Here is a 13707-nt window from a genome sequence, read left to right on the forward strand (position 1 = left end):
ATGAAGAGATGAACAGATATGTCACCATGTCTGGCACAGAATACACTTGGGGAGTGCTGTGGAGAGATCAGGGCTTTGCCAGTCATTCCCATTGAAGCATCTGTCAGTGGTGACTAGATAACTGTTCCCCTAGCATGTGCTGGGAATGCCACCGTGGATCAAATGTCTTTTGTCATCTCTGAAGGCATTCATCTCCCCAAGCTTTAGCTCTAGACAAGTGCAAGGTGCACGAGAATGCTGGGCTGCCTTTCTGCATTTTAGGAATCTGTCACCAACATGAAGGGCTGACTGCCTTGCTGGGAGAGAATGAGGGGAACTTCACAGATGTGTAATATATTCCCTGGAATGTCATGGTTTGTGAGAAGCTGGTTGGTCTGGCAGTCAAGAGATGTTGCGAAGAGCAAAAGTACTGTAGGAAAACTCTGTCAGCACTCTGTCAGCTCTGGAGACTGTCCCTCGCCTGAGCTGGGACTATCTGGAAGCTGGGAAGTTCTTGGGAGGCCACAAAAGAAGAATCTGTGAGGCAGTGCCATTTTTTCAGCAACTTCATCCTGAAGTTATTTCTTGTCACTCAGATCTTCCATCCAAACCTAGCTATTTTCTTTAAGAGAAACAAACTCAGGAAATGTTTTGTCAGCACAGTTGGATCATCTCATGATGGTTTGACCAGTCCTCATCGAACCTATAATGCCATCCATTTGGAGGATGTGTGATGTCATCATGCTTGCTCAATACATCCTAAGCCGTGCTTCTTTGTCCTGCATTGGTGATCTGCATAATACATAATCTGCATAATATTTTACAAAGACAAAAGATTTTGTTTTGTGAAAATGTTCTTGCCTGTGTGCCTCTCCCAAACTCTTTCCCTAACCCCGCCCCACCTAATTTAAGGAAGAGCAAGAGTATCCGTAGGCTCACAAGGAGTGTCGTGGTGACTTGTTCCTACTGGCACATGGAATAATGGGTGCATGAAAGCCAATGAAGAGAGACTCCAGCCTGTGTTGAAAGTCAGTTTTGGTGTTGCATCAGGTGGCAGTGGCTGAAATGTAGGAAAATACCAACACTAATGACAGTAGTGCAAAATTGCAAGGAGGCTCTGGGCTGAGGTTAAATGAAGAGGTGACTGCCAGACCAAAGAGAGGCCAGCCCTGTCCAGGGGCTGAGCAAAAAGCAAGAAACAGTCAGACAAAGGAGTGAGAGTATCAGCAGCGCTGCCTGACTGGAGTCACTCACCAAGGCTACAATCACTGAACAAGGGTGCAAAATCAGCAAAAATTGAGCCTGAGAGAGAAAGAACTGGGCTAGGTTGTTCATATGGTGGGGGGAAATGGGGGCAGAATAGAAGGCAAAGCATGTGATGGGGCTATTTGGGGCCAGGATGGGCATCAGCTCAGGAGCACAACACCAAATCTGCTAGGGCTCTGTGGGTGGGTTTGCCTTGCTTCTGCAGCCATGGTAGTGGGATGTGACCCTCAGCATCATTGAACAAGTCCCCTGACATGGCAGCAGTGAGTGTGACTTAAATTAGCAGCTCAGTTCATCAGAATCTCAGAAAAGGCCATTTAAGGAATCTCATTTGTGTTTACATCCCTCTGCAGCCCTCCACATAGGACTGAAAGACAGAGGAAGGTCACAAACTGCCTTTCCACTTCCCAGGAAGAGCTTTGCAGGCCCTTTCCCAAGCTCCTGCTAGCAGGGTCTTTGAAGTCAACAGCACATCTCACACTCCAGCACACCCCATACTCCAGCACACCCAGCCATTTGGTTCAAGCTGAGAGGTGACCCTCACCATTCCCAGGCAGCAGGAACACATGCCACCAGACCTGTCAGTGGAACTCAGTCCTACCAGAAGTCATCCCAACTCCAAACACTAAATGGGGAAGCTGCCTGAAAAATGAGGGAACACTTTTGCATCAGGAATTACTCAAGGCTTTGGTATAGAGTGTTCTCAAATATTTATTTCAGTGTTCTTATAAATGTTCTATTTGAAGAAAAATACTGTAATTGGCCAATATTCCACAGAATCTAAATATTTTGCTCTAAGACAGTACTTCCTTCTCCTGCCTCATAGAGATTTAATTCTTTGCTAATTATATAGCTCAGGTTCTGGTCATGGTGAGGGCTTCCCTGTACTGTTCACATGTAGCTAAGGTATTAATCCAGCCACTGTCATAGCAAGGGGGAGAAAAGTTATCCTTAGTTAAACCTGGGAAAAGCTTTCCGTCTGACAAACTTATCTGCTGAGAAGGAGGAGTATGAAAGAATGCACATTGGAAGATGATGGGACAATGAGGGGGCAAAAGCCAAACCTTTCTGCATCAGCTGTGCAGGGAAGGGGTCACTTGCCAGGAAGGGGCAGCCCTTGAAAGAGAGGCCATGGGATGTCAGAGCTTGTGGGATCCTCAGAGCTCACAGCATGGTGAAGAGCAGGCAGTGTGCATCAAGTGCCACAACTGGAACTTGTCCCTGCCAGCTCCTTCCTGAGGTTCCCCAAAGCCTTTGCTTGTTGAGGGGCTCGCCTTCCCTCTGGATAGCAAAGGTGTTGCCCAGTTTCATAGTACAGAAAGGATGCACCTTTCACAAGTGTTTTTAGGCACACCGCATGGTCCATGCTGTGGAGAAACATCCTGCCCTGCACCCAGGGCTCTGCAGCGTTCACAAGTATCTGCTGGATTCATGGTCTGGAGATGCAACAGGCATAGAGGAGTGTGAGCCTGCACTGCGGGATGCACCTTGGCAGGACTGCCATCAGAGCACAAAGTGGTTGGCCATGCTCTCTCCTCTCCTGAGTTTGTGGCCGAACTGAGGTCAGGCTACTGGGCTGTAGCTGTTGGAATGAGCAGGCACCAACTTCCAGGTGAAGACGGGTGAAGCCCAACTTCCTTTTGGGATGTCAGTAACTGGTAGGAGCTGGGTGTCTCTTGAGCAACACTTCCCTGAAACATGGAGAAAGATGAGAGGACTGGAGACCAAAGGATTCAAGAAGAGAAGTAACAGCATGCAGGTGTGTTGGCACAAGTTCTGCCCAGCACAGGGAAGCACATTCAGCTGGGAGCCCACCACCCCAGCCTGGTGTTGAGCTGTAGCTGGTGGGTTTTGGACCAGCTGGAGGTTCCTGCTGCTACTGAGACTGAGCCAGAAGACTAGGCACACAATGTGGTTGTCAAGGGAATGTGGACCAATGTGTCTGTCACACATGGTAGTTGGTGGGACAAACTGCCTGCTCTTTTTGCTTTCAGTGGGAAGTTTGGCAGTTACAGTATGTTCTGTGGTGTTTCCTCAGTGACCAGTCTGGCAGTACCTGCTGTGTTTCCATGGGGTGGTTTGAGAAAGTCCACTGTAGGAGCATCTTAAGAATTGTGAGGAATTTTTGTAACATCAGATGGAGACTTTAATCCATTTTATGATCTTGGTGGATATATTCATAACATCCTTCATTATTCTGATGGTTCACTTTACCATGTGTACCTGCGTCCAGGAACATCTTAACAGGTACTGGAAGAAGAGAAGGAGCCTTGTAACAACCACCTGCTGATATGCAGGATGTTAAAGGTGTGTGGGTGTTAAGAACAAAACATAAATGCTGCAAAGTGGTTGGGAGAAGCTTTACTTGACAGTTGGTTTTTGTGTCCTGCGTCACAGCTTCTGGAATGGGGACAGGAATGATTTGGATGGCAGGCAGAGCAGCTTCTTGAGGGACCAAACACAGCATAAGGGACATCGAAATGTGGGCACAGCTTGCGAGGAATGGCAGAATTTTTGTGAAAGGTTATTTTAAGATTTCTCTGTGTGCCATCATACTGCTGAGGAGGGAGAAGAAATATCATGGAAGGAGATAGCTGGATTGGGATGCACATGACAGCTGTAAATGAGTCAAAAGAAGCAAAGTGCTGGTTTGTAACCGCCATACATGATGGAGCTGTAGTTGACCCTAGTTCAGTGACTGAAGTTGGGACTTAGGAGAATGACCTCCAGAAAAGGGAAGGGTGGGAAAGCACTTAGCAGAGACCCAGCAGAGCATCATGGGATGCTGGTGGGAGCTTTTGCTGCATACTTTTGCTTCATACTGGCTTTGCAGCGGATAAATTAATCTTCCACCTCCAAAGTTAATTTGAGACCACATGTGAAATGCTGAATGGAGTACTAGCAATCTTAGTTGGTCAGAGCACGGTGCTAGTAACTCCAAGGCTGTGAGTTTGATCCCCCATTCACTTAAGATTTGGACTTGATGGTCCTTCTGGCTCCCTTCCATCTCTATTCTGTGATTCTGTTTAAAGCTCTGTGAATCTCATTGTGTGTGGACAGGGCATTTTAATGCAACAGCTCTGCCTGACTACAGTATTTTAGGCATAGTAGTAAGGATTAGGAGTCCAATACAAGAGTTGGCAGAGTCACAGCTGGGTAGGGAAGACTCCTGACCGGGTGGCTGTTCGGTTCTTTCTTAGGTAAGCTATCTAGACAAGAAGACGAGAAGCAATGCCCTGGCATGAGAGTATTGCTCCCTACACACATGGTCTCCAGTCTACAGCTTTCATATCAGAAAGCAAAGCTTGTGCAAAGCAAAGAGGGGACAGAAAAAGGATGTTGGTAGTGCAGCCAGCTATGCATCAGAGAAAAATCTATGAACTGCTATAAAACTAATGGAAAAGAACAGTAACTAGTGAGATTTATTACAGCTAGGAAAATTTATTACAGTTATCTGATGTTTGCATACAGAAGGTGCAGCATTGACAAGAAATAACTCCTCATGGTGAGCCCACAAAACTTGGGTAGTGCAAGAGGACACAGCATGGAGCTGCAGGCAAGGAGAAGGATGATCCTGGGGAGGAGCAGCCCTGAAGAGCATACTCAGGAATATTTTTCCAAATCTTCTTAATTCCTTGTGACTGTCCCAGGGAGAATCAAATGTTTATAAGCAGAAAATATGTTCAGAAAAGAGTCTGGTCTTGAAAGACTTCACATGGTAAATGAGACAGAAGGGTCCCTGCCTGAGACAGGCGCAGAGGCAAACAGAGCTGTCACCAGAGAGCAGCAGATGAAAGCTCATCCTCTTGATCCATAAGGAGATGATAGTCCTGGAGCATGGGGCAGCCATCATCAACCACAGGCAGCAGAAAGCCCAAAGGTGTGACACACAGCCAGACCCTCCACCAGTTGGTAGGACATGACCCATTTGGAGCAGTACGCCCAACAGTCTTTCATCAGCATGTGATGTGACTCATTAGCAAATACCAGGTCTAGTCATGTACAGGTGCTCCATAACATTACAGCTTCCAGGTTTCTTGGAGTCGTATGGCACTTGTGCCTTGGATGCAGTTTCCATGCTGCCAGTGACCACACGAGGGCAATCTCCTCAGTCGTGGAGGAGAAATTGTGCCTGTAGCCAGGGCTGCCCATAGCTAGGGCTGCCTACAGCCAGCCTGTGAGTGTGGGCCATGCTGAACCCTGCACTTGGGGCTCTGTCTCCCTCCATGTAGGTAGTTTTGCAGCTCCAGGACAAGCAGCCTGTTTGCCTTGGCACAAGACTGCAGAGAAGATCTGGGCAGTCGAGGGGGTTTGGCCACCTTTTGGGGGTTTGGCCTTCTTTCTGGCACAGTGTGGGAATACACAAGACAGAGAGTAAGACAGACTAAATTAGCATGACTGGTTTGATAACCAGAATGCCATGGCAGGAACAAACAGAGCTCTGAGATTACAGAAGATGGGATTAAACTTCCTTACAGAAAGATGGGATTAAACTTCTTTACAGGAAGAGGAGAGATTCAATCAACCCCCTGCAAGAAAGATGTTGTAAATGTTGTTTGTATGATCTTTTAACCTAATTATTGTAGTGGAAATTATTAACCTTCCTGAAATGGTATATAAGCTTTTGGAAAACCTGAGTAAAATCAAATTCTGATCATCGAATCAGTCTTCCCGTCTCTCCATCAATCATCAATAATTGATGCTTCATGTGAACAGAGAACAGTCAGCTAACTGACGGCAACTGACGACACCTCTGGAACTGATCGTGGTGGTGAAAGAACTGTCTTTGGGCCCACAATCCCTGTACGCTGCTACGAGCCAGGGGAACTAAAAGTATGGGACAGGGAATGTCTGCCCAGAGAGACGTCTATGAAACCATGCTACACCTCCTGCGCAAGCATGGATCCTCCATCATTAAGCGGGACCTTACGTCGCTCTAACAACGGGTGTCACGCATATTCCCTGATACCACCCCTTCTATTTTTACTCTCCGCTACTGGGACAAGGTCAGTGTAAAACTCTATGACCTGGCTACTCTGCCTGGCCATGAGCCAGAACTTCATCTGCTTCCTGCTTGGAGGGCAGTCATGGATACAATTAAAAAAGAGGGGGGAGTGAGGCAACCTGTGAGGCTACCACAGAGATGGCCCCTGCAGCCGTGCTAAACCACAATGTGCCCGGGTCCCGCTCCCTGTCTCCCATCTGCACACCCTCCCCGATAAAAGCCAGAGATGGAGCACAGACATCACCTGTAGCCTTGCCACTATCCCACCAGCAACCCCAGAACCACTGAATGCTAACTGATTATGGGGACACACACTCTAGCAATGATGAAGAGCCTTTCGACCCTGGCCCTGAAAAAGATCTGGACTTACTCCCTTGGGATGCACGTAACAATTTGTTACAGATAAAAAAGAAAGTCCTTAAGGACAGAGACTTTGCCTTTATTTCACTAATCAATGCTGCTTTAAGTTTCACCAGAATGGCCAGCTTTTACAAGGAAGCATCTCACAGCATGGCAAACTGATCTACAGGCTTTTGACTGGCAATGTGTTCTTTATTACCTCTTTATCCCTTTTCTCCTGGACTAATCCAGTCCTAAGCTAAAAGGTTTACCAGTTCTTGAACTCAAAAGAACGTACCTTCCCTTTTAGCTTTCCTGTGATTAATCCCCAAAAACTCCCCGAGTTTTGAGTTTTACGAGTGAAAGGAGTTTTATCCTGTTACGTTCACTTCCCAAATGGCTGACCATTTCCCTCATGGGAGAATGGAACTGCAGCCACAAGGTCCGCTATCACTTTGTGATAATATCATGTCTCAGACACACGCTCAGTCAACCACGCGATACTTACAGCTCCTTTTCCTGCGTGGGCTCTTTGTGCACATAGAATTTTATGAGTGAAAAATTGCCACAGCTTCAGAAGACCCCTCTCTTGGGTCTCCTCCAAGTTCTCTGAGAGCTCTGAACTCATATCCCCTTTTATCGTGGCTGTGGCCTAAATTTGTTTGTGATAAAATCGGTTCCACGGGATTTCCCACACTGTCAGGCCACTAAAAAAAATCAGTGGGGCACCTCCTGAGTGGGAAGGGGTGCCTGTGAACCCCAAAATTGTATCACGTCGGGGTCACCAATAATGTAATAAACAAAACAGCCATATTGAAAATAGAAAAATAAAAAATTATTTCGCATAACAGCGAACTCGTAAAAGCCACAATAAAAGGACAACTCCGATCCCAGGATCGGAGCTGGGAGAAGCTCGCACTGGCATCTATTGCACCAGTCCCCCCTCGTTCACAAATCCCACCACGGAAGGTGCAGTTTGTATACTGTTTATTTTCCCTAAGGCAAGGTTTCTTTATCCACTTCTGCTCAGATTGCATATTCATGTGTCTTCCTTTGAGATTTCTGCTTCTTTGGGACAGCTTTCTGGGCAGAGGCGAGGGATTGATGAGTTTTCTGAGAAGCCGATATTGGGATGTACAGTCCTGACAAGCTTGGGTGTCTTGTCTTAGATGCATATCTGGTATCAATGACCTAGGCGTAACCTGGCTTATCACCCTTGATTGCCCATCTCCCTGGCCGCAGCTCTTTTACTGTTGTAAATTCATGGTTCCTCCTCAGAGCTGCCCATCCCCTTACAGTTGTAAATTAGCCTTCCCCATTAGCCACTTGTAAGTTCTCAATTCTATATTTCTTAATTTCCAAGCACGAATTATTTTATAGAGACATTACACATAAGAGTACAGAAGGGGGAGATGTTGGAATACACAATACAGAGAGTAAGACAGACTAAATTAGCATGACTGGTTTGATAACAAGAATGCCATGGCAGCAACAAACAGAGCTCTGAGATTACAGAAGATGGGATTAAACCTCCTTACAGGAAGAGGAGAGATTCAATCAACCCCCTGCGAGAAAGATGTTGTAAATGCATAAGTTGTTTGTGTGATCTTTTAACCTAATTATTGTAGTGGAAATTATTCACCTTCCTGAAATGGTATATAAGCTTTTGGAAAATCTGAGTAAAATCGAATTCTGATTGTTGAATGTCTTCCCATCTCTCCTCAGTCGTCAATAGCATAGTAGTGCCACTTTGGTCTCTAGTCCCAGTGATTTGGGGAACCTTCCCCAAACCCATCCCTGCAAGAAGATTTGTCTTGCTCTTGGCATACAGCTTGTGAATAAAGCCATTTTTTAGGGCAGTCTAGAACACAGTTCCTTGATTGCCTCCCAGTGTATTGGTGGTCAAAACCCCTAACTCCTAACTGACAGGAAGGATTCTTGGAGATGCAGGTGGCTGCTCTAGTCTTGTGGGAAAGCCCTGAAAAGGTTGGTATGTTTCACAGAATAGTTCAAGCTGGAAGGGACCTCAAAGCTCATTTCATTCCATTCCCTTGCCATGGGCAGGAACATCTTCCACTATCCCATGTTGCTCCAAGACCTGTCAATCTGGCCTAGAACACTTACAGAGATGGGGCAACCACAGCTTCACTGGGCAATATGCCAGTGTTTTACTATCCTTACAGGGAAGAATTTCTTCCTAACATCTTATCTAAATGTCTCCTCTGTCAGTTTAAAACCATTCCCCTTTATCCTATCACTATCTGCCCCTCTAAGTACTGGAAAACTGTAATAAGATCTCCCTAGAGTCTTCTCTTCTCCAGGCTGAGCAGTATTTGGAGGTGTCTGGAGCCTGGGTTTTAGGGGTAAGTGACCAGGAGCAGCATCTTTCCTGAACCCCTGTTCTTTTCCCAAATCCTTCATTTCTTGCCCACAGCAGATCTCAACATTTGATTTATGGGGTTTTGAGGTGTCTCAAAAAAGAGTTGTGTTCATTCATCATGGGAAAGAAATTGGAAAGGCAGGAGGGGAGATTGCTGTCAGGTCACCTTTCAGGAATGTCCTGTCTGGAAATACTGAAGCCACGTCCCTCAGTGTAACACACAGCCAGGGCTTCATGTGAGCTCCCAGAGCTGCAGCTGAGCTGGAGCCTCCCTCTCTTCTGATAGCACAAAGATATTTCTCTCCAGCTCCAGGTAGAACTTCTGACGTGGCCAGGAGCTGAGGTGCCCCTGGGATCCTGTTTCTTACCACCGGTCCAGGTGCAGAGAAAAGCAGGATGAGAGTCCTGTGGGTCAGCACGGCAGGAGGGATACAACCCATTGGAGGAAGGAGAGTCAGACAAGGGACATCTGGAGGTCTGGGCAGGGTGGAGGGGAAACTCTTCAGCCTACCAGTGCCATCTAAGCAGGGGCACAGCTCGGCAGGAAGCTCAGGTGCCACAGAGTGCCTCTGCAGGCCCTGGCAGCAGTGGCTATGCAGCAGGACAGGGACCATGCACCCAGTCTGGGTACACATGTTGCCATGTAGCCCTGGTTCATGACTGAGATGTTTGGTTTTCTGAAATTCCTTTCCCAGGGAATTTTCTGTAAACAAGAAACATGTTTTTCTAGTGGCAAATTTGTTGACATTTCTTCCCTAGGAGAGACTTCTTGATGTCCTTCTGGTCTGACCAATGTGATTGAAGAAGTTTGTCTTGTCACCAATCAAATTGGTCTGTGTAAAATAGTATAAAAAGGGAGACATGTCCCAAGAATAAAGGAGTAATTTTCAGCATTCTGAAGTCAGAGTCTTTGTGTCATTGTGGTGTACAACAGCACCACTGCCGTGCACGGATCCATCTGGAAATGCCAGCATACAACAGGGAAGGGAGGTTCCCACTCTTCTTTGCAGGCTGGCAGCCCTGTGGTTACTGGAGATGCTAACACCAAGGCCCTGACAGTTTTCAAGCACTCTAATCCTCTGGGCCCACTGCCAGGGAGCAGGCTGCTGCCTGGGGAGTCATCTGCCTGTGGGCTCCCTTTACTCCTGATGGACATAATGCCCTGCTTGTGGGTGCATCCTACACTGTGGAGTGCTGCTCAGTGCCCTGGGTTCCTGCAGTGCTGGGTACTGAGAGTGTTTCCCTCTCCCTTCCTTCCTGGGGCACAGGCAAGGTGGACTCATGGCCAAGAGGTGCGCAGGTAGGAGCAGGCTGTGTCAGAGGCACTGCAACAGAAGCAGATCCAGGCTCCTATGGCAGATGTGGTGCTGCAGGATAAACCCACTGACTCCTGTGGCAGGGCAGAGAATGGGACAGACTGTGCTTGCTTCACAGGATCCTTGGGAGATTCTGTGCAAGACTGGGGCCAAAGGTCAGTGGAGGGAAATGGATTAACTTATCTATGCTTTAACTCCTACAAGCCAAGGCTGCAGTGGGGCAGGAGCTCAGTGCCCTAGTGCTGCAACCCCCTCAGCAGGAATTGAGCTGGACCAGGGTGGGCATGGGCACTAACCCAGCACCTTGTGTGTGGATCTACCCTCTTCACCAGAAGCAGAGGTGCATGTCCTGAGCAGGCTGAGCCCCCACGTACTCACCAGGATTGCTTCTGTACCAGCATGAGCAACAGACAAGAGCCTGCAGATAAATGGATAGACCTGCCTGTTCTCTTCCTCTGCACAGGTAAAGAGGCACAACAGAGATCCAGCCCTTGAGATCTGCACCTGGGGAAAATTGCTTCTGACTCATAGGGAAGTGATATGTGCTTTTTGCATGCTGGTCCCAATACAGGCCAGCCAAGTGGGACAGCTGGAGCCTGTTGGAATTTTAGAAACTGAAACTTCCTGTGCTAAAAGGCACTGACTCTCAAGCAAGTACTACACTTGACTTGAGGCCATGGAACAGACTTCCAAAACTGAGTGATAGCACTGGGGTTGTGGGTATGTAGTTTGAATAGTATTATGTGATCTCACAGGGTGAAAAACTTAGGATTTAAGGTTTTAGTATATAGTAATATATATGGGGCAATATGGAGGATTTAGGGTGTTGCCTAAGTCCTTCTTCACCTTCTTTTTCTTGGTTTCGGGTGTTTTTTTCTAATTGGGTGAAAAAGGTCTACATTCCAGGCCCTGTGTGGTCAATTATTGGGTTAAAAGTATAAATAATATAGGTGTTATCTTGTTATTGGATAGTTTCTGCTTAAATAACCTTGGAAAGAGTTAGAGACACCTCCATTTTCTATCTTGCTAGTTAGAGCTCATGACTAATGAGACTGTAATATAGATAAGAATTAATAAACACTGAGTCCGATCAAGAAGCTGCGACTCTTGTGTATTAATCCTGGCTCTAACACAAAGAAAAGAAGATAAAAACCTCACAGGAGCCCCCAGTGCATGTGGCAGCACTGATCCTCCTTGGGCAATATAACACCCCAAAAGTGGGACCTTCCTTGTCACATGGCTCCTTCCTATTCTAGATGAAGCAACACCCCTGGGCAGATTGGAGGCTGCCCAGTGCCCCTGCCAGCAGCAGGATGTGAAGGATCCGTCATACCTGATCCTGCTCTGGCTCCCAGCAGGATGTATGTGAATCAGGCCTAAGAAAAGGGGATATGTTTAGGCATGAGTGCCCTGTCTTTAGCAAGTGGCACCAGTTCTGTGCAGGCAGGTGGTCCCTGTGGCTGCTCTGGCTGCAGCACAGCTGTCCTACTGCTGCCTTCCTGCTGCTGCTGCCCTCCAGCTGCACTATGTGTGCCAGGACACCTTCCTGTGCATCACCCTGAACACTCTGTGCTTCCCAGCCTCCATTCACACCCAGGGGCAGCCTTTAACCCATCCCTTGTCCTTCCCCATCTCTGGGATGTGCCCATGCCCAGGTTCTGCCATCTTTCAGAGGGCACAGTACTACATCCACCCCAGGTCCTGCTGCTCTGGCCTCTCTTCATGCCAAGCCTCTGAATTAAACAAGCTGCATAGTTCCCAGAAACTTACTGTCAAGGAGGATCTTGGCACATCATCACACCCAAGGCTGCAATTCTCAGGAGTGAGAGGAGGAAGAGGAGGCAGGGAGAGCCCAACTTCTTTTGCAGCCTCAGGCAGCTGGAGGAGCTTCCCTCCTGCCCTGAGGAGCTGGGAACCATGGGAGTACCCTGCCATGGGAAACCTTGGGAAGTAGGTCTGAGGGCTCTAAAACTCTACCACCATATGTCACTATTGATAACAGCATGGTGCCCTCTGGGAGCTGACTGTTGTCAGCATAGAGGAGTGGCAGCATGAGGCTTCACATGTACACGCCATGGGCAAACAGCACAGTGCAGTGAAGCCTGGAGTTATCCTTCTTCTTCTACCCTTTTTCCTCCTCCTCCTCCCCCAGTCAGCCAGGAGTAGGTGCCTGGCCCAAACATCCTCCTGGGGTGACAGGTCCCTCCTGGCTTCCTCTGGGACTGAGGCCAGCCAGGTCAAGCCAATTTGTGATTTTAGAAGCAGTCACAAAGTATTGGGTGTGCAAAAAGTGGGATTGACAAAAGCGTGTGGGTGTCAGAAGTTCCCAGGAGAGGAAGCATGAAACCAGGAAGGCTTCAGGAAGAAGAAGAGATTGATTCCAGGACCCTCGTCTGCCCACTGCAGCCTGTGTGGCCCTTCACTGCCAGAACAGCTGGGTAATGCTGGCCCCACACTGTGCTTCTGTGCCCAGAGGAAGTGCTATGCCCCAAATGAGACTGAATTCTCCCCGCCTGGCACTACCGTCACATCCCTACCCTTGTCTGCATTGTCCCATCCCTGAGTCAGGCAGGTGCCCAGACCAGTTCCAGATGTGCTTGCACAATAAAATTCCATCACTGGTATTTAACATTAGTATCCCCAAAGGGAACCCAAGGAATTCTTGCCCCTCCTCCCTTTGCTGCACTTGTCCCCTGACTGGGGGAGCTCCCACCAGCTGTGCACCCATCCAGGCCTCTGCCCCCATCTACTGGGCAATATGACTGACTTTGTCAGCACAGAACACGCAACAGAGCACTGTGATTGCTGCAAACCGAGGAGATCACTCCCTCACCTAACCTGCACCAATGCACAGGGCAGCCTCCCTTGAGCCCTCCCAGAGCCAGGCCTGGAGCTGGAGCCGTGGGCTCTCCAAGCGGTTTGTAAATATCTCCTTGCTCCACTTCATGGAATAAGGAGATCTGCTTGGAGTCTGTGCTTGGCTGGCTGCATGCCCACCTCACCCTCAGGGAACCCTGCATATGCTGTGTGGTGGGTGGTGATCCTGGGCATGTGGCAGTAGATCAGTGAGGATGTGACAGGATCACTACGTGGGGAGGATAGAGCCAGGAGTGGTGCAGACCTGTGGAAGCACAGGCAGGATAAATGCCCCTGCACATGCTGAGAGCTGTGCACCCAAGGCTACTTTATCCACACAGCTCAGCATGCTTCTGCTTCTGGGTGCTGCATGTGGGAAGGCCACCGTCCATGCTGCCAGCCATGCACCAGTATCCATTGCCCTGCCCAGTGCTGCTGCTGGCAGAGGGGCTGGGGAACAAACCTCATGTACCTTCAACAGATGAAGGTTGGCAGTGGGGTTCCCCCCATACCCCAAGCGCAGATGAACTGCTGCCAGCTGTGCTGCCTGAAGGCCAGGAGCTGGG

Source organism: Zosterops lateralis, assembly GCF_965231275.1.
Source record: "Zosterops lateralis genome assembly, chromosome: 17".
NCBI lineage: Eukaryota > Metazoa > Chordata > Aves > Passeriformes > Zosteropidae > Zosterops > Zosterops lateralis.